Below are 27,158 nucleotides of genomic sequence, written 5' to 3' on the forward strand. Positions count from 1 at the left end.
GCAATTCCTGCTCACTAATAAGTAATACTTACATTAGTAAAAGTTAAATAAACACCAAATCTAATCAACTCAATCTTACAATGCCCTCTATTGTGATTAATCCACAAAGTTCTGAAATATTTTCATACTAATCATACAACATTTTCAGATATCTCATTCAAGGTATCATTTAGAACTTCTCAACACATATCCTTGTTCTGGATAGAAAAAGTTGATACATGCCAGACAGGGAAAACAACCCTATAACCAATAACATCAGAAATAAAGGGTGTCCTTTCAGAAGCCTCATAGCAAGGCTACCTCAACACATATGTGCCATATGTCTCCTGTTCTATTCACATCACCATCCTGTCTTTCTTTCCCCTATAAAAATACATCATTACATCAAACAAAACTTGGAAGTATTCAAGAGTTGAGAGTTTACATATTTTGAGAGCCCACAAAACTTTTAGTGGAAGCAAATATCATCAGACAGAACAAAAACGTAAAGCATGGTGGATACAGTAGAGGAAAAGAAAACAAGAGAGAGAGAGAGAGAGAGAGAGAGAGAGGAAAGAGCTCCATCTACTTACAACTCAAACAAATTCACAAACCACAATATACTTCAAGAATAGAAACATAATTAGCCACATGAATTAGATGACATTTTGTATGCATGGTTATTAAATCAGAAATGAAAAGGCAAATATTAAGGTTCACATAATCTGTAATTAACAGAGAGGGGTTTATGCTCATTCCTATATATACCTAAATCCACATGGATCAAAGTTAGGCCAGAAGTTGTCATACTCAAAATAAATGACCAGTGTCTACCGGTCGAGTGCACAGGCCAACCGGATGAAGGTAACCGGTCGACCTGTTGATGGTTAATACAATAGGGCGAAATCCACATTAACAAAATGTGGATTTCAGCTTTAAAACACTGCTGAAATTCACAACAAAGAATATCCATCTTCCGTTTTGCTCTGTTGGTTTCTGCTTAGTGCTTATTCCAAAAAGAGAAAAAAGTAAATGTTTGGAGGCATTAAACATAGTTCCAAATCATTATTTTGTTGTGTTCTACATAAATTTGGAAAGGGTTCATTCCACTCCTCATACTATCTACGAGATAACTGCATATGTGGAGGGCAATTTGTAAGATTCATGAATGAAAGTATTCAGTTTTTTCCATGGTAGCTCCGGTTTCCATAATGGTTTCATTGCCATAAATGAAAATTTGCCTACAATTCCAAGAAACCAAATGACATTAGATGTTCAAAGTTTCCCTTGTGTTGCTTCCATGATTGATACTAAATAGTAGAACTCATTTCACCTAATCACACACTTGCAGGCAAAATTGTATTATACTCCAAGGCTGCCGGAATGTACAAATCAGCTTACTTTTTCCGAAATGCAACAGTGACATTAAGGATTAAAGTGAACCAAAAATCAATCATCAGCACACCACCTCAACAATGCCAAATGATCATGTGCATGATATCTAGAATATTGGAAGGAGAAAAGGTTTATTCTCATCCTATCTTACTGAATGGTTTCTTCCATTCTACCCTCCTTGAATCAATTGTACTTCTTTTTGCTAAAAGGAGTTCCAATTAAATTTGATGATATTATAGAAATTCATATTGGAGATATTATCCAAACTTCATGCAGTAATAAGCTTTGTGATTTTACCATGCAGCGGACTAGAGCCCAATTCACACCACGAAATAATGGGTGTCGCATGATTTCATTTGCTCCTTCATGCGAACCCAATCTATTCTTGGGATCCCTATGCAGCAACCAGTACATTAACTGCTTTGCATTGAGACTTACCTGCACCAAAACCAAATTTGTGAATGCCCTAGTCTTTTGATTGTAAAGATTGTATTAAAAACCTTTTTCCCTTCATGATTAGGTTTCAGTTTCTAACTGAAGTATCTACATAGTTCTACTAAGTTTCTATGTTCATACATCTTCATCACGTCCCAAAAGAAGTTATGTAAGAAACAAATATTCTGATAATACCAATTAAAATAAATGTTTTTTTAAGAATGTGTAATACTAATACCATGAGGGGGTAAAGGGTTGATGCGAATTACAAGACAGCTAAAAAGCTTGCTGAGAAAACTGCTAGTATGATAATTCCTGAAGCCTCGAACAGAGTAATAATGGGAATGGTGGAAGCGAGTCTCCGAATAAGGGGGCACAAAAGGAGACTCCAAGATAGACTACAAATAGAAATAAGGATGCTTCAAACTCAAAAGAAATCAAGCATACTACTAAATGGTTCTTCTTCTCATAGTAATGCATACTAGCTACACGAAAAAAAATTAACACAAGTTTTTCCTGTTTGTTTCATGGAATAAATTAAAAGGACATCTTTTAGAAGTATCTGTTTCTTAACAGTTTCATTTTAAGATGAAAGAATGTCAAGGGCATTTGATTCATATGAATTACTGGAAGTGAAATAAAAAGAAATAAAAAATGACAACATATGTAGAAGATCTCACCGATATACTTGATGGAAATTTAAGATCTTTGTGAAGAATGTTGGCAAATGTCTTTTGCCTTGTCTTTCCCCTAAATGGTGTATATCCATAAAGCATTTCATATAGAAGAATGCCTAAAGGGAACACAAAAGAGGAGGGATTGCTCAAGGCATTCCAAATTCTGATCCCAAATTATTAAACATTGTACCATTCACTTGACTTTCGAGATCGTTGGATCCTTAATAGAAGGGATAAGCGAGTTTCTTTGAACTGATCTTTTCGTCTCATAATCATCTTCAGCATAGGTAATAAATTTAGAACCATCCTTGTAACGTTCGTCTAGCATCTTTTCAAGTTCTTCCTCACTCAGCTCCTCTTATTTGGGGAAAAATGGAAGGTTATGGGCTTTTCCAGGTTCGTTCTTTCCTTTTAGCCCTGTATTGAATTCATCCTACAAAAAATTTGTTCCCAAAGACGAAAAAACATAATTATCAATCTATAAAACACATTGATAGGATGAAGTAATGCTAGATAAATTATCAATCTTAACTTGTAGCCCTGTATTGAATTCATGCTCCAAAAAATCTGTTCCCAAAGACGAAAAACAGAATTATCTAAAAGAAACGAAGGGGGATCCCAAACACACTGCCCCTTGCAATCAAAAGCCTTGTCACATACCTAAATGAAAAAAAATGGGGTTTTAACCGGTCGACCGGTTATATTCAACCGGTTGGCTACTTATCTCAACCGGTAGCCACTGCCCCTTTTAGTTGCTGCATTGTCAAAGGGGCAGTGGCTACCGGTTGAGATAATTAGCCAACCGGTTGAATATAACCGGTCGACCGGTTCACATACTTTCTTGTGTGAGTCTTTCTTGGTGCTTGGCATCAATAATTTGCCTCTGACAACACTGGAAATGCACTTCTCAAGGCTAAGCTTCATATATAATTCCTTTGGAATATCAAAAGCTTGTAATTCTTGGTAGTTATGGGCATGGATCCTATTCATCCCCAACATATAATCTATGTCAACCTCAATAGTTGGTCTGCATTTGGTTTACCAGCCATTAGTAAGTGATGCCTATGTTTTCTAGAACCAAGGCATGACAATGTGGCAATATATCCTCTTTCAATGATAATAGCAGTCTCTTTGGACATTTGAGTGCATTGGCATTTGTTATATCTAATGGAAGCATCCAAGAATGAGAGCTGTTGATACTTGGTTGTGGAGTGTATCAATCAGTCTATTTGTGGTAAGGGAAATTTGTTGCTAAGGCTAACCTTGTTCAGGTCCTTGTAATTCATCGAATTTGCCACTTTTGATTTCTCTCAGCACCAATACTATACCTGCCATCCATTAGGCATGGGGTTTCGTCCATTCCATTATCCAAATGGGTTTCATTGATTTCAATAGGCAGAAGATTTTCAGTCATTTTTACAATTATTGAATGAAAAGTGTATCTCGGTAGGCAGATTGGTCCCAATTTCTGGTTGTTGATTCCATGCTATAGGGCATCAGTATACTTGTAAAATGAAAGGTGCATTTCAGTAAGGACTCGTTGATCTCCTTCTGTATGGGGGTACTTCATCTATACAGGGGTACTGGGCAATGAGCACTTGTTTGATGATGATTGCATATTGTATTTGATGGAAAACATGCCCCTTTGTGAAGAAAGTAGGAGGTTGCTATTAATGAATCTGGGAAAATTGTGTTTAAATTTACATGACCTTAATAAGTTGGCCAGGTCGTGAGATCAATTTTTTATTACAGTAATTATTTGATCTCTATTCAAGAATGTTTTTGTTTTTGCCTAGAACTATGTAGGTTAATATTTTTGCAGAGTTTTTTTATAGACCTAGTGTTCTTTCTTTTGCAATTTAATAGTATCTTGATGAAGCAATGTTGATCCCGAAAAATACCTCTGTTTTGATTCGCCGGGTTCCTGGACCGCCTCGCATGCCCATTGTGACTGAAAAGGACGAGTACTGTCTCAAACTTTTAAAGCTTAGTCATTGTATATCAGTCATTTTTATGTTAAAGATGTCAGGGTGTTAGCTCTTTTAACTTATGTGTTACTTCCATAAGCTTAATGGTCTAGCCAGTATTAGTTACTTTGATTGCTTGTTAACCAGTGTTAGAGACAATTCTGGATAATCGTTTTCATCTTCCATTTGAGCTTTTAATTGTGGGGCAGATTCCAAGGATTTGGCTGATTGTATTTTTTTTTCTAAATTTATTTTATTCTGTAGGCCTAAAGTGGAAAATAAGGTAGATGAAGCTCAACCAACAAATAGTAACTTTGTGGGTGCTGATTCATCTGCCATGAAATATGTAAGCTTTAGTTTATGGTGTTCCTTTCTCATATTTTGGTTTTTTAGCAAGTGTCTTTTGTACTGTGTTGAAGTGGTAACCCATGTTTCAAATTTATAGCCTGATGATTCAGAGTGGGATGAATTTGGAAATGACTTAAACGCCATACCTGAAGTGGTACCAGTTCAGTCAAGCAATCCAGTTTTGGATGCTCCTCCTCCAAGTAAAGCTGATGAAGACAGCAAGATCAAGGCTTTAATTGATACTCCAGCCTTGGACTGGCAGTGGTGAGATGTCTTGTTTTGTCACATTACTTGATTTTTTGATGATTGAATTTTAACTCTTACTAATACCTGTTATGAAACCTATTCCATTTGTTTCCTTGCATATGTTCTTATATGGGCGCATAGCGTACAGTGACTCACTTGATCAACATAGACGATGCAAAGGGATGCACTTAGTTTAACATGGAGCATAATTTTCAATGTTCATCTCCTGCTAAAAACGTAAGCTAGCATAGAGCATATCTTTTTATTTCCTTTTTCCTTTTTTTTTTCCTCTCTTTTTGTAAGTTTGAACATGGTTTGAGGGTATTATGTGTATTTTAGACAAGGAAATGCACAAAAATCGAAGCGTTGACCGCGTTGACCGTGACAAACCGGTCGACCGGTTTGTCGGGGCTGAGAATTTAAAGAGCCTCCTGCGCCTCAGTTTCTCACCCATTTCTTCTGGTTCTTCAACCGTTGTGCCGTTCCAGCTGCCCTCAACGGATTTTTGACGCCATTACAGCCTTCGGAGAGGGACGGATTGGATTTTGGAGGCTAGGGTTTTAGATTTTGGGACACAGGGCTTCTCATTTGGGCGATTTCCTCCTCAGTTCGTGCGTCAGAACCTGCGTCAGTGACTTTCCGCACTTGAGGGCTTTCAGGTGTGTGTGCATCCCTCTCTTCAGGCTCGTCTCCTTCATCTTAGCCTTTCGGATGGCGCCTAGGAGAGAGTCAGCCGCATCCAGGGCTCAGGGCAAGCGCCCTGCTGAGCCATCTCAGGCAGATCAGTCCGAGGCTCGCCGAAAGGCGAGGTACGACACTGCTCTTTTCGGCTCTGTCGAAGACTACCAAAGATATAAAGAAAAATTCGCCAAGAGGAAAGTTGTTCTAGGGAGAAGCATCAATTTCTCCCAGCTTAAGTACTTTCGATTTGAGGAGTTATTTGGAGAGATGAAATGGCTGCCAGTGGTGACTATTTCGGAGCCTATCTTCCCGACTCTGATTCGCGCTTTCTACTCACGGGTGACCTACAGGGTTGGAGGACCGATCACTTCCACAGTCAGAGGAGTTGAGATCACCTTGAGTCCGGAGAGCATTTGCCGGATTTTGGATATACCATCAGTTGGACTGAGGGTGTATGAGTCGAAGGTGTGGCCAACGGTGCCGGGATTTGAGCCCAGAGAGGCTATCCAGAGGCTGTGTGGACTTGCCAATGGCCAGGTGATGGGCAAACCCTCTGCACATAGCCTGACAGTGATCAGTCGTATCCTGCATCACATGGTCTGCTCCATTCTGTTGCCACGCAGCGGACATCGAGACGAGGTATCCTACCTCGAGGCTTTCATAGTGGATTCCATTTTGATAGGGAGACGGATTCATGTCGGGTACCTAATGATGATGCATATGATATCTTGCTATGAGAGCAAGACCCGCGTGCTCCCCTATGGTCGCTTCCTCACGAGAGTATTCAAGGATGCCGGGATTGATTTGAGCCGCGAGACAGATTTAGAGACCCCAAGCACGTATGATACATATGACGAGCAGTCTCTGGGGCGGATGAAGTTTGAGAAGGCCCCTGATGGCTCTTGGATCAGGAGAGCTGAGCGACCACTGGCACAGGACCAGGGGTAGGGACAGATGCATCCCGGAGATGAGGAGGAGGACGAGATTCGAGAGATGGAGGGTGGGCTAGACCCTCAGAGGGACTTTGAGCATAGCATTCCTGAGTGTGACATTCCTCCTCCTGAGCCAATGATATCTGAGCCGGCATACACAGGTGGACCATCTGAGTCATTCTTCACTGAGCCTTCTCACGCAGAGATACCATTTCAGGCACCTGACGCACCTGATCATGTGCCTTGGATGGATTTATCCGCTCAGATCAGTTCTCTCGGGACTCGTATGGAGGAGCTTGCAGTCGTCAATGATAGTCGTTTCCACTCTATGGAGGATCGCATAGAGGAGTATCCGACCGGCTTCACATCGCAGTTTCAGCATCTCGATCAGAGACTTGGGCGTCTTGAGGAGCGTATGGATCAGCAGCATGAGGAGATGATGGCCTACCTTCGCTCAGTGTTTCCTCCACCTCCGCCTTGATATATTCGAGACCTTGGTTTATGCGCATGCAGGGTTGCTGTCCTAGCATTACTTGTAATTAACAGGAATCTGCAACATTGTGTTTTTAATCAGAAGTTTTGCCATTGTTTCATTCAACCACTTCTGAGGGAGACAATCATTGTGAAAAGATCTAGATGTTATTTATGTGTGTGCTTATTGTGCTGGCATTATTTGTGATTGACTTCTAAATGGCATCTTTGCTTTTAGAATCAGAAGTTTCTTCTTAATTTTGATTTAAAAATTTTCAAGGGAGAGACTCAATCTGAAATAGGGATATTCGGATTTATAAAAAGAATCTCCTCATTGGGATATTAACCTCTATAAAAAGAATCTCCGTATTGTTTTTTTGGATGTTACTGAGCAGTTGAGGATTTCTATTGATTTTTCATATTGTTAAATATTCTTCTACAATGATGTGTATCATCTGGTAGTGACAAATCAGACTTTGCTTTTTTACTTGTGCGTTGGATTAAAATATGGGATTGGACGTGTGTTATATTTTAAAAGTTGTTTTGTTATTGATCTGTTACAGTATAAATTTTCTGTACTATACACAAAGCAAAAGTGAAAAGGAAAACACAACAGATATGCACAAACGAGGAGCATTATAGATAAAATTAGAAATTGTAATTCTTGCAGGATACCTTATGGTAGAATATTAGGATCCCAGTGGGAAGACAAAAATTTACATGGAGCATTAATGTCCCCCTGAGATGAGAACAGAATTTTTGACTTTTTTCCTAGGAACTTCCCCATTACAAAAAGCTATCTTATTTCTTTCCCATGTGGCCTGCAAAGGTTATTTCTGCATTTCTCTTGAACATTGCCCAGAGAGATTTCATAGTATTAGGGTCTGTTTTGATTAACTTCAGAGATTTCATGGTTTAGTGTCACTCTCCTCCTCTTTGACTTACACTTTTGTGTTGTAGATGTTTGTGTTGCTGAACACATACTTCGAATTATTTGGTAAAGCTTTACTGAAATATTTTGGTTGCACCTAATCTGTAAATCTATGGTCTTCTTTACAAAGAAGAAATATAATTGCAGTTGTAAAATAAATAATCCCACCAATTAACAAAAAACATTGTAGCTATTGTCTACTGACACAATCTAATGTATGTGTTGGTGAAAGGTGGCCATGTTTCTCTCGCCAAACTGGCAGAATAATGGATTTTGCGTTCTTCTAAGATTTTTCAGATTGCATTTTCCAGAGACGCTTATGTTACTGCATTGAAGGAAACTGAACAATTTCTTTGGGTTGGTTCTGAAATGGATGCGGTCAGTTTGAAGAGTTTGACAGTGTTCCAATTTTTAATTATTTTTATGTCTCATGGAGATGTAATTAATAACAAGTATGTCTGAAATAATTAGATTTATCCTGCACTGGAATATAGGTGAGGACCATGGCAAAGAATTTGATTGAAGCCCAGAATTGGGCTTAAGGCATAAAATATTGTCTTTGTAAAATTGAATCATGGTCATGTAATCAGAGCCACAATTTGGAGAAAGTAGATTTGGAACATGTTAACAATTTTCTGAATTTGAATCCTCTGCCTTGCATTGAGCCTGGGCATCTTAAATTAAAGGTGAATTGAAGCTGTAGTTTCTGCTCTGTGCAATCCTTCAATCTGCCAATTGAAATTCTTACAACTGTTGGTTCTTTTTTTAACAGGGTTATGCAGAAGAGGCAATGATTTTGGTTCAGGAAATTGATTCTCCCTTGTCAACTAGTTCAAAATCCTCTGTATATAAACTCCCCACTGTATTCCCTCAGTTACCATACTTACAGTGTATTCTTCAGATCGTGTGGAAAGAAATTCTAATCACATGATTATGTTTTGTCTATATCTATTAGCTGATACACTTTATTCCATTATTGACTATTGTTCCTTCAGATCGCTGAGTTGGAACAGCTATATTCCAGAGCGTGTGAGGTACCTATCTATGTAAAGGAAATGGAGAAGTTGATGGCAAGGATTTATGCATTGAAGGTATATAATTTTTTAATCCATTATCCAACCTCAGGGTTGACTTCGTACTGCACTTGAGTTTTTCTTTTGGCTGTCATTGTCAGTCATTTGAAACATTGTTAAATGTCAATTAATTTTGGAATAGGTGCAAAGTGGTCTTTGTTCTCTTGCTTACTGTTGTAGTAATTGGCCATTATAGTACCATTTCTGCATTATTTAGATGGTTATCAATATTACTCTTGCTACTGTTCTAGTAATTGGGCATTATAGTACCATTTATTATGAAAGTCATATTAGGGTGCGAGGCATAAGCAAAAGGAAGTATACTAACGGTCGACCGGTTATCTTCAACCGGTTGCTACTTATGTCAACCGGTAGCCACTGCCCCTTTTGGTTGCTGCATTGTCAAAGTGGCAGTGGCTACCGGTTGAGATAAGTAGCCAACCGGTTGAAGATAACCGGTGACCGGTTCATATTTCATTGTTTAAATTGTAATTTGTTTGGATTTCTCCATACATTGCTGTAATGATAGGCCATTTGGTATTTTGCTACATGTAATTGCTCTTTATTTGAAGGGACATCATAGTGGTAAACGAACATCCATATAACCCAACCTTTAGTTGCGTGCAAGCGGTTATATATTTTATGAGAAGGTGCGTTAATAATAAAGGTCGTATTGAAGGCCTTAAGGTGGAATTTGTGTCTCCTAACACAGAAGTTCAAAAACAGTAGCACACAAGGTAGGGATAATCCAATGGGAATAATGTTAAAGACGATGGTCAATGCAATGACACTCGACTAACATGGTGCTCAACTCTATCATGTAGTATATGCATAGGGAAAAAAAATTTGTTTGGGGTAAGTGATATGAATTTTATAATTGAAAATGTATGTATAGGGATGAGTATAGCTGAATGTTTACTCAGCCATATTTAAAATACATTTACACAAACTAAATATTATAAGCATTACAACCTCTTAATCCAGCTTCAAGTCTTCAATTGTGATCTTGTAATGCTCGAACAATCATCTATTGAGTAATCATGACATCCTCGTACATTCTGATGAATAAGAAGAGAAGGTCTATACAATTTTGGGAGGTGGTCAAATGAATCGGAAAATCCAAATCAAAAATACTAAAAAATTACAAGGTACGAAGAATGTGAGGAATCCTCACATTCTTCGTACCCTCCCAATCTCCACTTGTTTGGAGTTTTTAAAATTTTTTGGGGCATCATATGGCTTGGATGTTGTTTAAATAGGTTCGTTACACTTAGAAGGTGGTCAAATGATATCCGGAAAAATCGAAATCCAAAAATACTAAAAAATTCACAAGGGTACGAAGAATGTGAGGAATCCTCACATTCTTCGTACCCTCCCAAATCTCCACTTCTTTGGAGTTTTTAAAATTTTTGGGGCATCATATGGCTTGGATGTTGTTTAAATAGGTTCGTTACACTTAGAAGGTGGTCAAATGATATCCGGAAAAATCGAAAGCAAAAATACTAAAAATTCACAAGGGTACGAAGAATGTGAGGAATCCTCACATTCTTCGTACCCTCCCAAATCTCCACTTTTTGGAGTTTTTAAATTTTTTGGGGCATCATATGGCTTGGATGTTGTTTAAATAGGTTCGTTACACTTAGAAGGTGGTCAAATGGTATCCGGAAAAATCGAAATCAAAAATACTAAAAATTCACAAGGGTACGAAGAATGTGAGGAATCCTCACATTCTTCGTACCCTCCCAAATCTCCACTTCTTTGGAGTTTTTAAAATTTTTTGGGCATCATATGGCTTGGATGTTGTTTAAATAGGTTCGTTACACTTAGAAGGTGGTCAAATGATATCCGGAAAAATCGAAATGCAAAAATACTAAAAATTCACAAGGGTACGAAGAATGTGAGGAATCCTCACATTCTTCGTACCCTCCCAAATCTCCACTTCTTTGGAGTTTTTAAAATTTTTGGGGCATCATATGGCTTGGATGTTGTTTAAATAGGTTCGTTACACTTAGAAGGTGGTCAAATGATATCCGGAAAAATCGAAATCCAAAAATACTAAAAAATTCACAAGGGTACGAAGAATGTGAGGAATCCTCACATTCTTCGTACCCTCCCAAATCTCCACTTCTTTGGAGTTTTTAAAATTTTTTGGGGCATCATATGGCTTGGATGTTGTTTAAATAGGTTCGTTACACTTAGAAGGTGGTCAAATGATATCCGGAAAAATCGAAATCAAAAATACTAAAAAATTCACAAGGGTACGAAGAATGTGAGGAATCCTCACATTCTTCGTACCCTCCCAAATCTCCACTTCTTTGGAGTTTTTAAAATTTTTTGGGGCATCATATGGCTTGGATGTTGTTTAAATAGGTTCGTTACACTTAGAAGGTGGTCAAATGATATCCGGAAAAATCGAAATCCAAAAATACTAAAAATTCACAAGGGTACGAAGAATGTGAGGAATCCTCACATTCTTCGTACCCTCCCAAATCTCCACTTCTTTGGAGTTTTTAAAATTTTTTGGGGCATCATATGGCTTGGATGTTGTTTAAATAGGTTCGTTACACTTAGAAGGTGGTCAAATGATTCCGGAAAAATCGAAATCAAAAATACTAAAAAATTCACAAGGGTACGAAGAATGTGAGGAATCCTCACATTCTTCGTACCCTCCCAAATCTCCACTTCTTTGGAGTTTTTAAAATTTTTTGGGCATCATATGGCTTGGATGTTGTTTAAATAGGTTCGTTACACTTAGAAGGTGGTCAAATGATTTCCGGAAAAATCGAAATCCAAAAATACTAAAAAATTGACAAGGGTACGAAGAATGTGAGGAATCCTCACATTCTTCGTACCCTCCCAAATCTCCACTTCTTTGGACTTTTTAAAATTTTTTGGGGCATCATATGGCTTGGATGTTGTTTAAATAGGTTCGTTACACTTAGAAGGTGGTCAAATGATATCCGGAAAAATCGAAATGCAAAAATACTAAAAAATTCACAAGGGTACGAAGAATGTGAGGAATCCTCACATTCTTCGTACCCTCCCAATCTCCACTTCTTTGGAGTTTTTAAAATTTTTTGGGGCATCATATGGCTTGGATGTTGTTTAAATAGGTTCGTTACACTTAGAAGGTGGTCAAATGATATCCGGAAAAATCGAAATCCAAAAATACTAAAAATTCACAAGGGTACGAAGAATGTGAGGAATCCTCACATTCTTCGTACCCTCCCAAATCTCCACTTCTTTGGAGTTTTTAAAATTTTTTGGGGCATCATATGGCTTGGATGTTGTTTAAATAGGTTCGTTACACTTAGAAGGTGGTCAAATGATATCCGGAAAAATCGAAATCAAAAATACTAAAAAATTCACAAGGGTACGAAGAATGTGAGGAATCCTCACATTCTTCGTACCCTCCCAAATCTCCACTTCTTTGGAGTTTTTAAAATTTTTTGGGGCATCATATGGCTTGGATGTTGTTTAAATAGGTTCGTTACACTTAGAAGGTGGTCAAATGATTCCGGAAAAATCGAAATCAAAAATACTAAAAAATTCACAAGGGTACGAAGAATGTGAGGAATCCTCACATTCTTCGTACCCTCCCAAATCTCCACTTCTTTGGAGTTTTTAAAATTTTTTGGGCATCATATGGCTTGGATGTTGTTTAAATAGGTTCGTTACACTTAGAAGGTGGTCAAATGATATCCGGAAAAATCGAAATCAAAAATACTAAAAATTCACAAGGGTACGAAGAATGTGAGGAATCCTCACATTCTTCGTACCCTCCCAAATCTCCACTTCTTTGGACTTTTTAAAATTTTTTGGGGCATCATATGGCTTGGATGTTGTTTAAATAGGTTCGTTACACTTAGAAGGTGGTCAAATGATATCCGGAAAAATCGAAATGCAAAAATACTAAAAAATTCACAAGGGTACGAAGAATGTGAGGAATCCTCACATTCTTCGTACCCTCCCAAATCTCCACTTCTTTGGAGTTTTTAAAATTTTTTGGGGCATCATATGGCTTGGATGTTGTTTAAATAGGTTCGTTACACTTAGAAGGTGGTCAAATGATATCCGGAAAAATCGAAATCAAAAATACTAAAAAATTCACAAGGGTACGAAGAATGTGAGGAATCCTCACATTCTTCGTACCCTCCCAAATCTCCACTTCTTTGGACTTTTTAAAATTTTTTGGGGCATCATATGGCTTGGATGTTGTTTAAATAGGTTCGTTACACTTAGAAGGTGGTCAAATGATATCCGGAAAAATCGAAATCCAAAAATACTAAAAAATTCACAAGGGTACGAAGAATGTGAGGAATCCTCACATTCTTCGTACCCTCCCAAATCTCCACTTCTTTGGAGTTTTTAAAATTTTTTGGGGCATCATATGGCTTGGATGTTGTTTAAATAGGTTCGTTACACTTAGAAGGTGGTCAAATGATATCCGGAAAAATCGAAATGCAAAAATACTAAAAAATTCACAAGGGTACGAAGAATGTGAGGAATCCTCACATTGTTCGTACCCTCCCAAATCTCCACTTTTTGGAGTTTTTAAAATTTTTTGGGGCATCATATGGCTTGGATGTTGTTTAAATAGGTTCGTTACACTTAGAAGGTGGTCAAATGATATCCGGAAAAATCGAAAGGCAAAAATACTAAAAAATTCACAAGGGTACGAAGAATGTGAGGAATCCTCACATTCTTCGTACCCTCCCAAATCTCCACTTCTTTGGAGTTTTTAAAATTTTTTGGGGCATCATATGGCTTGGATGTTGTTTAAATAGGTTCGTTACACTTAGAAGGTGGTCAAATGATATCCGGAAAAATCGAAATCCAAAAATACTAAAAAATTCACAAGGGTACGAAGAATGTGAGGAATCCTCACATTCTTCGTACCCTCCCAAATCTCCACTTCTTTGGAGTTTTTAAAATTTTTTGGGGCATCATATGGCTTGGATGTTGTTTAAATAGGTTCGTTACACTTAGAAGGTGGTCAAATGATTTCCGGAAAAATCGAAATGCAAAAATACTAAAAAATTCACAAGGGTACGAAGAATGTGAGGAATCCTCACATTCTTCGTACCCTCCCAAATCTCCACTTCTTTGGAGTTTTTAAAATTTTTTGGGGCATCATATGGCTTGGATGTTGTTTAAATAGGTTCGTTACACTTAGAAGGTGGTCAAATGATATCCGGAAAAATCGAAATCCAAAAATACTAAAAAATTCACAAGGGTACGAAGAATGTGAGGAATCCTCACATTCTTCGTACCCTCCCAAATCTCCACTTCTTTGGAGTTTTTAAAATTTTTTGGGGCATCATATGGCTTGGATGTTGTTTAAATAGGTTCGTTACACTTAGAAGGTGGTCAAATGATATCCGGAAAAATCGAAATCCAAAAATACTAAAAAATTCACAAGGGTACGAAGAATGTGAGGAATCCTCACATTCTTCGTACCCTCCCAAATCTCCACTTCTTTGGAGTTTTTAAAATTTTTTGGGGCATCATATGGCTTGGATGTTGTTTAAATAGGTTCGTTACACTTAGAAGGTGGTCAAATGATATCCGGAAAAATCGAAATCAAAAATACTAAAAAATTCACAAGGGTACGAAGAATGTGAGGAATCCTCACATTCTTCGTACCCTCCCAAATCTCCACTTCTTTGGAGTTTTTAAAATTTTTTGGGGCATCATATGGCTTGGATGTTGTTTAAATAGGTTCGTTACACTTAGAAGGTGGTCAAATGATATCCGGAAAAATCGAAATCCAAAAATACTAAAAAATTCACAAGGGTACGAAGAATGTGAGGAATCCTCACATTCTTCGTACCCTCCCAAATCTCCACTTCTTTGGAGTTTTTAAAATTTTTTGGGGCATCATATGGCTTGGATGTTGTTTAAATAGGTTCGTTACACTTAGAAGGTGGTCAAATGATTCCGGAAAAATCGAAATCCAAAAATACTAAAAAATTCACAAGGGTACGAAGAATGTGAGGAATCCTCACATTCTTCGTACCCTCCCAAATCTCCACTTTTTGGAGTTTTTAAAATTTTTTGGGGCATCATATGGCTTGGATGTTGTTTAAATAGGTTCGTTACACTTAGAAGGTGGTCAAATGATATCCGGAAAAATCGAAATCCAAAAATACTAAAAAATTCACAAGGGTACGAAGAATGTGAGGAATCCTCACATTCTTCGTACCCTCCCAAATCTCCACTTCTTTGGAGTTTTTAAAATTTTTTGGGGCATCATATGGCTTGGATGTTGTTTAAATAGGTTCGTTACACTTAGAAGGTGGTCAAATGATATCCGGAAAAATCGAAATCCAAAAATACTAAAAAATTCACAAGGGTACGAAGAATGTGAGGAATCCTCACATTCTTCGTACCCTCCCAAATCTCCACTTCTTTGGAGTTTTTAAAATTTTTTGGGGCATCATATGGCTTGGATGTTGTTTAAATAGGTTCGTTACACTTAGAAGGTGGTCAAATGATATCCGGAAAAATCGAAATCCAAAAATACTAAAAAATTCACAAGGGTACGAAGAATGTGAGGAATCCTCACATTCTTCGTACCCTCCCAAATCTCCACTTCTTTGGAGTTTTTAAAATTTTTTGGGGCATCATATGGCTTGGATGTTGTTTAAATAGGTTCGTTACACTTAGAAGGTGGTCAAATGATATCCGGAAAAATCGAAATCCAAAAATACTAAAAAATTCACAAGGGTACGAAGAATGTGAGGAATCCTCACATTCTTCGTACCCTCCCAAATCTCCACTTCTTTGGAGTTTTTAAAATTTTTTGGGGCATCATATGGCTTGGATGTTGTTTAAATAGGTTCGTTACACTTAGAAGGTGGTCAAATGATATCCGGAAAAATCGAAATGCAAAAATACTAAAAAATTCACAAGGGTACGAAGAATGTGAGGAATCCTCACATTCTTCGTACCCTCCCAAATCTCCACTTCTTTGGAGTTTTTAAAATTTTTTGGGGCATCATATGGCTTGGATGTTGTTTAAATAGGTTCGTTACACTTAGAAGGTGGTCAAATGATTCCGGAAAAATCGAAATCCAAAAATACTAAAAAATTCACAAGGGTACGAAGAATGTGAGGAATCCTCACATTCTTCGTACCCTCCCAAATCTCCACTTCTTTGGAGTTTTTAAAATTTTTTGGGGCATCATATGGCTTGGATGTTGTTTAAATAGGTTCGTTACACTTAGAAGGTGGTCAAATGATTCCGGAAAAATCGAAATCCAAAAATACTAAAAAATTCACAAGGGTACGAAGAATGTGAGGAATCCTCACATTCTTCGTACCCTCCCAAATCTCCACTTCTTTGGAGTTTTTAAAATTTTTTGGGCATCATATGGCTTGGATGTTGTTTAAATAGGTTCGTTACACTTAGAAGGTGGTCAAATGATTCCGGAAAAATCGAAATCAAAAATACTAAAAAATTCACAAGGGTACGAAGAATGTGAGGAATCCTCACATTCTTCGTACCCTCCCAAATCTCCACTTCTTTGGAGTTTTTAAAATTTTTTGGGCATCATATGGCTTGGATGTTGTTTAAATAGGTTCGTTACACTTAGAAGGTGGTCAAATGATTTCCGGAAAAATCGAAATCCAAAAATACTAAAAAATTCACAAGGGTACGAAGAATGTGAGGAATCCTCACATTCTTCGTACCCTCCCAAATCTCCACTTCTTTGGAGTTTTTAAAATTTTTTGGGGCATCATATGGCTTGGATGTTGTTTAAATAGGTTCGTTACACTTAGAAGGTGGTCAAATGATTTCCGGAAAAATCGAAATCCAAAAATACTAAAAAATTCACAAGGGTACGAAGAATGTGAGGAATCCTCACATTCTTCGTACCCTCCCAAATCTCCACTTCTTTGGAGTTTTTAAAATTTTTTGGGGCATCATATGGCTTGGATGTTGTTTAAATAGGTTCGTTACACTTAGAAGGTGGTCAAATGATTTCCGGAAAAATCGAAATCCAAAAATACTAAAAAATTCACAAGGGTACGAAGAATGTGAGGAATCCTCACATTCTTCGTACCCTCCCAAATCTCCACTTCTTTGGAGTTTTTAAAATTTTTTGGGCATCATATGGCTTGGATGTTGTTTAAATAGGTTCGTTACACTTAGAAGGTGGTCAAATGATTTCCGGAAAAATCGAAATCCAAAAATACTAAAAAATTCACAAGGGTACGAAGAATGTGAGGAATCCTCACATTCTTCGTACCCTCCCAAATCTCCACTTCTTTGGAGTTTTTAAAATTTTTGGGGCATCATATGGCTTGGATGTTGTTTAAATAGGTTCGTTACACTTAGAAGGTGGTCAAATGATATCCGGAAAAATCGAAATCCAAAAATACTAAAAAATTCACAAGGGTACGAAGAATGTGAGGAATCCTCACATTCTTCGTACCCTCCCAAATCTCCACTTCTTTGGAGTTTTTAAAATTTTTGGGGCATCATATGGCTTGGATGTTGTTTAAATAGGTTCGTTACACTTAGAAGGTGGTCAAATGATTTCCGGAAAAATCGAAATCCAAAAATACTAAAAAATTCACAAGGGTACGAAGAATGTGAGGAATCCTCACATTCTTCGTACCCTCCCAAATCTCCACTTCTTTGGAGTTTTTAAAATTTTTTGGGCATCATATGGCTTGGATGTTGTTTAAATAGGTTCGTTACACTTAGAAGGTGGTCAAATGATTTCCGGAAAAATCGAAATGCAAAAATACTAAAAAATTCACAAGGGTACGAAGAATGTGAGGAATCCTCACATTCTTCGTACCCTCCCAAATCTCCACTTCTTTGGAGTTTTTAAAATTTTTGGGGCATCATATGGCTTGGATGTTGTTTAAATAGGTTCGTTACACTTAGAAGGTGGTCAAATGATATCCGGAAAAATCGAAATCCAAAAATACTAAAAAATTCACAAGGGTACGAAGAATGTGAGGAATCCTCACATTCTTCGTACCCTCCCAAATCTCCACTTCTTTGGAGTTTTTAAAATTTTTGGGCATCATATGGCTTGGATGTTGTTTAAATAGGTTCGTTACACTTAGAAGGTGGTCAAATGATATCCGGAAAAATCGAAATCCAAAAATACTAAAAAATTCACAAGGGTACGAAGAATGTGAGGAATCCTCACATTCTTCGTACCCTCCCAATCTCCACTTCTTTGGAGTTTTTAAAATTTTTTGGGCATCATATGGCTTGGATGTTGTTTAAATAGGTTCGTTACACTTAGAAGGTGGTCAAATGATATCCGGAAAAATCGAAATCCAAAAATACTAAAAAATTCACAAGGGTACGAAGAATGTGAGGAATTCTCATATGCTTCGTACCCTCCAGATTCTCCACTTGTTTGAAGTTTTTAAACTTTTTTGGAACTTAATATGGCTTGGATATTGTTTAAATAAGTTCATTACACTTAGGAGGTGGTCAAATGATTTCCGGAAAAATCCAAATCCAAAAAATACTCAAAAATTCAGTACATTTTGAGGGTGTGAAATGGATCGAAAAATTCAAAATGGAAATTTACCGAAAAAATATGTGAGGGGTTTGGATTTCCATATTGTTAGTAATTATACCTTTTTCGTATTTTCAATATTTCAACCAATTTTTTTGAAAAGCTAAGAAATAATTTAATCATATATTCTCAATTAATAATTAGTACACAACTAATTTAATTTTAATTTAATATATATTTTATAAAATTTAGTTCTAGTTTTCCTATTTTTTTAACTTCATAAACCAATTATATTGCTTTTCACTCTTCAAATATTCGTCAAATTTTTGTCAACAAATTATTTGATGTTAAAATAAATTAAATTTACTTTTCCTTAATTTCTAAATTATATCACTAAATTCTTTATAATTTTATTTATTTATTTTAAATTTAATTTTTATGTGGGGTTTAATCACTTTATAGTACAAAAATAAATAAACTGTAATTTATTTTTTCAAATTTCTCTTTATTTTTCTGTTTCATAAAAAAAATTCCCCAAACAAAATAATTACATTAAACAGGAATTTATAATTGGTTATTGTAATGAATGTAAAAATGTGTGTTGCATGGGATTAATTCCCATGGCAACCGGTTGGGTGACCTGAAGAATTGGTTGTGTTTAATTTTTTATTATTTTTACATGCCATGTGTCTTGATCTTATTAGCCCAAAAAAGTGGGTATGGACCGTAGCAAGACCCTTCTTATAATGGATAGAAATGTGAATTTTTAATTTAAATATCTTAGTACAAAAAGATTCTACCACAATTGGATCGTTGTGCAGAATCTCTTTATCTCATAAATTTATGATTTATATATTTTTTAAGATTTGCTTAAATCATGATTATGTCCTCATCTTTGGAAACACTATTTGGATTTTTAATAATCCTTTTAATTATTGATAAAATGAAGAGCATGAAAAGAAAATATTAATTTGACATTTTAAGTATTGTCGTTTAGTTAGTTGGGCCCTAAAAAAAACACTATTTATATATTTAATATATTATTTGTGTTATTTACTATTTAATTCATTTTTTTCTATTTGAAATGGTGAATTTTACACTTGCATAAAATAATGAAAGCACAAATGATTTTATAGAGATAAGAAAGAAAGGGAAAAGTTTGAATAAGATTTGGTTTAATTTTTAAACATGACCATATTATCCTTTTATAAAAGTAATTTAATGTTAATTAAATTCTTTTGTGTTTGATTTCTTTTGATATTATCTATAGTCCATATCTATTATTTGATAATAATTTATTAAAAGACATTATTTTTTAATTTTCTTTTTATAAACATATAAGAAGTGAATGAGTCTCTTCTAATAATATCAATGTCAATCTCATATAAGATAATTATATCTTTAAGTAACTTTAAATTTTATTTATATTATGATTCGTTTATAAATCTCCATCAACTCCTGTGAGAGAGAAATATTACATTTTCTAATATAATTTTATCGATGTTTAAAAAAAAAGAGATAATTATATTGTCAATTTTAAGAGTAATATTATTCAAAGAGACTTATCATGTTGATTTTAATTATTTATATATGTAAACAATATATACCTTTCTAGCTCAAAACGTTTCTTAAGGATTTGTAGTGTTATTAGATAAATATATTAAATATAATAACATGTTTTTGATAGAAAGCTTTTAACTTTCAAATGTAGATGACAACTCTTTTATGCATATTTTTTTAATTGATTAAAAAAAGTCATAGTGTTTTGTCATATTTTATAGTTGTTGGCACAATTTGTTTAATATACTAACAACTTTTTTTTTAATATGATAGTATAATCATGTAAGAAACTAAAATATTTATAAATTTGAATGTGAATTGAGAGGGTTTATATTTTAGTTTCTATGTCAATATTGGGATAATTCCATATAGCAAGATTCAAGTTTTTCATGCAAGTATGTTACAAGTGTCTTGCACTATATATATAGAAATCTAAGGATGAATCTTTTGGAAGTCAATTTCAATAGTTTTAATATTATAATTCTTTTTCAATTTTTATGAAATATATGCAATAAAATTTTTTAGATTCACGTTCATCTTATTTAGTAAATATCAGAGATATCTTTTCAATGTTAACTAACATATGGAGAGTGTGGTTATTCTAAACAAAATAACAATCCACCAATTTGATACCAAATTCATTTTCAAAATATATAAAATAAATATAAAACCTGTGATATACTTATAGTCATTCAGCTACATAATTCATACTTTGTTACCACATGTAAAGAATATGATCTATATAACCTACTTCAGTTAGCATCATGTACTTAACATGGGAACTTTCCTTTAAATGTTAAGGAATAGCATGGTGTCATAAATATGTTGATAACATATTCAATTCGGCAATGTGATAAAGTAGTTGGTTAGGATATTGGAGGATACCAAAAATTTAAAACTATTGACAAGAATATTGCTTTTAAGAGTTACACCCCATATTAAAATAAACTATTTTGAGCCTTTAATTAGATTATTTGATGAAGCATAGAAATGAAGGCTTAGATATAACTGTTAAATTGCAAGTATGATACATCACATTGCAAGTATTCCCATAAAATTATTTCGAATTTAAGTCTCTTGGTTGGACTTACTTACCACATAGTGTTATTTCTAATGGTACAAAAATAAAAGATTAGAAGTACTTATCAATTTTTTTTTTTGAAGTGTGTAAAAAAAATCTTTTGATGAGTTAAAGAGAACTTGGATATCAAGTTTAAGTTCAAAATAAAACCACTAAGGGTACATTTGGATGCAATTCCTATTTTCTGTTTTTAAAATTCTATATAAATAAGAGAATTTTTATAGACTTACATAGAAAAAGTAATAATTTTAAAATTGTTTTTAAAAAAATTGAGGTATAAACCATTTTTAGTGCCTCAAATTTACATTTTTTTAACTTGATATATATATATATAGAGGATTTATAACTCCTTTCCAATTTTAAAGACGAAAAATAAGAATTTTATTCGAAAAGGACAACAACCCAATTTTAAATTTTTATTATGTAATTAACTCTTGTATAATATCAAATAAATACATCAATTTTAATTGATTCTTGAAGATGTACTATAGAAGTTTCTTTACTTTGGATTAAACATAATTTTTTCTTTTCAACCATAAACCAATTAATTATAAAACTTTCTGTGGACCCCGCATTTCTGCTCATGCGTTTCCCACTCGATGGTGAGCTCGATTTTGATTTCGAAAAATGATCTTTATTGATTAAGAAAAAAATTAACTTGGAGTCGCCACTTATTTTTGTTTTATTTTTAAAGGGTAAACAAAATAAGAAAGAAAAACCCTAAGTGTGACTCCTTACTTTGGAAAAGGCGGTCTACAAAAAACCGGGTCGGGTTCGGGGGTCAAGTTACTTATCGGGAAGGTACGGTACAGACCGTAGCACCCCTTTAAGTCCCTAAAGTCGGGTCTCTACTAATAAAATGAAGCTAACATGGCAATCAATGAGGAAATCAGCGGATACTCAAATCAAACTTGCACATATGAAAATAAGAGCATGCATAGAGAATAATCACAATGAGAATGAGTGCGTACCTGGACCCCCAGTGACAAATGCGCTATCATGAAGCAGGATCAGTGAACAATGAATATGTACATATACTTATACGCATGTCAAGGAACAGAATAAATCAAACACGCATGGCAAATAAATCAACCAAATGGTCAATCAGTCACAAGATCATATATGTGGGGCCCCCACCAAAGCCCGTTCAATTTTTGCATGAATTAATTCCGTAAATTCCATCATTTGGAATTACAGAATTAAATCCTTGCTTATTTCAAAACATTTTTAAAACAAAAGAGATGTTGAAATTGTTTGCCAAAAGGAAAGACGACAACAAAGTTTTATTAAAAAATGAGATTCTTGGGTGATCCTAAAAATCCTAAGAATGAAGATTTGGAATTATTTGAAAATCAAGATTTTGAGAAAGACATTTACAAAATGGGATTTGAGAAAACATTTTCAAAATCGAATAAAAAGAAATCCAAGAATGTCATATGGCCCAGAAATGGCCATGCAAACCATGCAGTAGGGGTATGGAATAGGTGGCAAATGGACTCTTGAGTCAACGGTGCTGATTTATTGTTAATGGCAAGATCGGTAATTTGGCTCACAGGATTGCCTGAATTATAAGCTGCTGTCACTTTGTTCATCAGCACGTCATGGGCCCTTCCCCTTATCTTTTCCACCTCCTGTATTAGCATCACTAGGGTCTGGGGCTGCCACATCAAAATCATAATTCAAGATGCTCTTCTTTGCGAGTCCAAGCATTCGCCGCCTTCTCCACATGTCGTCTATACATCCAGTGACCTGAATCAGCGCCACTGCGCCCCCAACTCCAACGCAGCTGAAACTCACGCTGCTGTCCAGTTTGACTAGCGCCGGAAATGGTGGACTCTTCATCAGATGGGGTTGGCTTCTCATATAACCCATGCTTCTTATAGTGCCCATTAAGCGTTATCACTAGCTCATCGAGGTCAAACTAGGTACGCCAGGCACGAACCTGAATGCCCTCATCAGCACTGCCCTCATTATTGACCATAGACCTCAGAAAGTGAAGCTACTGTAACTATCGATCTCCTCGAGGTCAACATGGGACTCGCGGCTCGATCTCGTGGCGTATTTCACCATGTAGTGGTTGACTAGGAGCCACCGTCAAGACGTATTGGGCAGTGAAACCTGTCCGTTTGATGACCAAGAAGGCGATATTCTTGCCAACGGCCCGAGTGGGTACATGATGACCTCTCTCTGATGGACTTCTCTTGCCAAAAACTAACCACCGGTGGCTCCGGGAATTGCAATGGCTGACCCACAACATTGAAGAGGGTGGCTCGAATCTCGGATCCTTTAAAAAGGAGTCTTACCATAGAATAGATCATATAGAGAATTTCCAAAGGTCCACCAGTCCCCTACGCCACCATGACCTTCGCCTTTGGTGATTTCAGGTGCATATATATACCCATGTGCCTTCACAAATGACATCGGGCGAGCCCTAGTTGGTCTGCAAAGAGCTCTGGCAATGGGCTCATTTAGTTTCCAATTTTATTCTTGGGTTTCTGGTCTTTTATGGATTTGTTTGAAAACAGGCGAGGGGAAAAAGCGCGTTGTTAGGGCTACATATGATGACCGAATCCAAGAGGGTCCAGCGCATGTGGGTTGGGCTCCATATACTGGATCATTTTGTAAGGATTTGGTGCCAAAAGAAGAGGGCTTGACCAGTGTTGAGCTGACAGCGTGCTGGAAAGAGAGGTCAAAAATCAGAAAACATAATGTGCCAGTCTTCCCTTATAAGGACATTCTCTGGTTCCAGGTCACGACAAACAATCTCGAGCATGAGAAGGTTTTTGAGAGCAAGAAGAACCTCTGCTACATGGAAATTTACAGCTCGCTTAGGAAAATATTTCCCAGGTTCCCTCCACTAAAATCTCAAACCAGATGAGCAACCATTTCTCTATCGAAACGAAGGTGCAGCACAACGAATCTTCCTGCCTCCTGGTCACCTTTTATATCAGTGATATCCCGTGGGTACTCAATACCAAACGCTTCATCTTTCTTTGAGGTATCGAGGTGGCAGGCAAGAGCATTTAGAGAGCTTGGCTTCACTGGTAGGGTTCACAAAACGGAAGCCTCATTGCCATGCATGCTATGTTCTAGTCTGTCTTGATCTTTATCTTGTTAATGACGGATGGCAAGGAGCCTTGGAGATGATTGAAGCCCACATCAAACACGGTAACCGATGCTGCCATTGCCCCGGATGTTCCCCTTAATTTCGGTCTTTCGAGGGCTTTTCTATATCTCGTTTGACGCCAAGTCAATATTATCGAGAGGCTCCTGCTGAATATTGGAAACACCAAAAATTTCCTCAGCTTGAATGACGGCCAGAGAGAACTCACCACTCCGGCACTGTCCAGTGTCCTTGTGCCATCTTCCCAAACAATTCAAACAAACGGCTTCGATTTACGACCATCATCTAATCTTCGTTGCTCCACTGATCAGGGTTTATTGGATAGACAATGAAATTGGGTAGAAGGTGGAAGAAGAAATGGGCACGATGGGTGTAGGAACGGATGAGATATGGGTTAGGCGAGTATGAGGGGTGATTGGGGCGTCCGGGTACACAAGACTTCACGCATGGCATGAAGAATACAAAACGGCCATGCATGGCCATGTGCAGCCATGCATAGGTGAGAATAATGGACTTGAGGGGCACCTGAAGGAAAGTGGGTGAGTGGTTCGGTGTAGAGAGAGGGATGGGTTTAGTGGAGTGGCTTGAGTGGATGGTGAGCATGAGATGAAACGGACGTGGTGATGGAAGATTTGATGGGTATGAAGTGTGGTGTAGTGAGAGAAAAAATGGTGAGGGGTGTAGAAGACGGGTGATAAGTATACACATGGAGATGGGTATGAAGCAATGAGGAATGGATATGAAGTGTATGGGTGACTTTGGATGATGGAGGGTGCGTGTGCATGGTTCTCATGTACGTGGATGGGAGGATGCAGAGTGAGAAGAGGTGATGGCTTTGGGATTCCTGTGGAGATGGGCGTAGCATAGGTTTGGTGGGCAGCTGGACAAACGAGACTCCATATATGCAAGTGGAAAATGGGTGTGGTCTTTAGAGAGAGGAAAGGTGGCGGGGGGTATAGTGGACGGTCAACATGGGTATGCATGGGGAGGGGTGTGAAAGTTGATGAAGCCATGCGTGCATGAGGATTGACATTGAATGAAGAACAAACAGTGAGAGAGAGTGAGAGACACGGGTTAGTGCTCTTACTCACAAGTGGCATGGGTGATGGGAGCATGGTGTTTGGGATGGGTAAGAGGGAGCAAAGGTGGTGAGTGGCAGCCAAGGGGATGTATTGAGTACATAGGAAGAAAAGCACCATGGACGGTCTTCCATGCATCCCCTTTCTCGTCCAACAGCCACTTTTTCAAGAATCCGTGCCCAAGGCTAGCTCCCCATGCCGACTTTTGCAAGAATTTTCTTATCCAAGTCGTGGTATCTGGATTGATCCAGATTACACCCTCCATGCAAGCGCAAGAGCCACCTCTGATGATAGTCTACAGCAGAACTGGGCAAATATTGTGAGCGGGTATACGTAAAACTTGCTCTAAATTACCATCACAGTTGCCTTGCCAAGAGAAAAGCAAGCATGACATGCCTGACCCTTTGCTTTGATAGGAATACCAGGGAGAGCAATACTCTCTGAGAGGTAGAATCATCTTCTTAAAGAAAAGATCAACGTTCTTCTTCTTCCGGGATGAATTAGTGAACTCTTCACACTTTCAGAGAGCTCCTTGCATACTTAATTTTTAAATCTTGCAACAGCGGCTTGCTTAGATGAATATGTCCAACAACACTTTTCTGGATATTTTGTGTGACCTCCCTAGAAATGGAAGGAGAATCCCCCAAGCTGGCATTAACACCCTCTGAGAATAAATTTTCCATCATCAAAGGCTGTAAAGAATCAAAGAATTTCGAGACCTCATTGGGACCTTTCTCAGAGAAAATGGATACAACTTCATTGATCAAAGATTGAAACACATCCCTGCTATGATCAGCTTTCAATAGAGCACTTTTGCTAACCTGGCGCTTCTCTCCAATACAACCAAAATAAGGAAGTGAAGCAGTCAACATCTATGGAAGAGGCCTGAGTTTTCCAGAAGCATCTCGGTCCAGATGACCCATGTGAAGTGCAGCGCTCAACATCTCAAAAAGAAAAAGGCTTGACAGGAAAATAGATGCAAGAAAAACAGAGCACGTACATATATAAAAAAAAGAAAGCTGCCAAGCCTCACCCCATTCCACAGATGTCTATAGGAGGGGTTTGGGTGGAATCTGAAGAAAACACGGGCATGACATCTAAGAATAAATACAAATGCAATGATGAATCCAAACTCAGGACATCCCAAAATAGAAAACAGAGTGCACAAGCGGTCTTCAAGTGTCAAAGGAATCCACAAGTGATTAGAAACAGGGGAGGGGAGTTCAAAACAGGGGAAACAAAAAAAAAAAAAAAAAAGCATACCTGGACCAAGAGCCTCCTGCTGAATGGATCTTCAGATCCTTTCCAGCTTACTCCCCCTCCTCTGCTCTCGATCCCACGCTTCAAGGATGGCGTCCCTGACCATGAGCATGGCCGTCCCTGACCATGAGCATGGCCGTCCCTGTCTCCGCAGCTGATTTCCCGGGCGTAGGGAAAAGGGGACCCCCCCCCCCCCCCCCCACTTATTTCTAGTGCGCTGCCAGCTCCTCCGGGTGGTGATATAGCATTCCTCCCATGCTATAAAAATCCTAAAAAAAACTAATAGTCTTTTGGTCTCGTGAGAGGGGGTCTACACTTTCACTTTTTCTTTGAGGCATGGACCTAACGAAGATAATTTGATTGTAATGTTTTTCTTAACCAATTAGTCAGAAGATTTCCTTTATCTTCTTCAAACTATGCAGTGT

The 27,158-nt window shown here is 37.2% G+C and overlaps 1 pseudogene; it reads right to left on the reverse strand.

The window, feature by feature from the left end:
* Positions 1–285: 285 nt before the first annotated feature.
* Positions 286–27,158, reverse strand: part of LOC117908372 — a 31,367-nt pseudogene continuing 4,494 nt past the window's right edge.

The sequence above is a fragment of the Vitis riparia genome, chromosome 19 (genome assembly GCF_004353265.1).
Source record: "Vitis riparia cultivar Riparia Gloire de Montpellier isolate 1030 chromosome 19, EGFV_Vit.rip_1.0, whole genome shotgun sequence".
Lineage (NCBI taxonomy): Eukaryota > Viridiplantae > Streptophyta > Magnoliopsida > Vitales > Vitaceae > Vitis > Vitis riparia.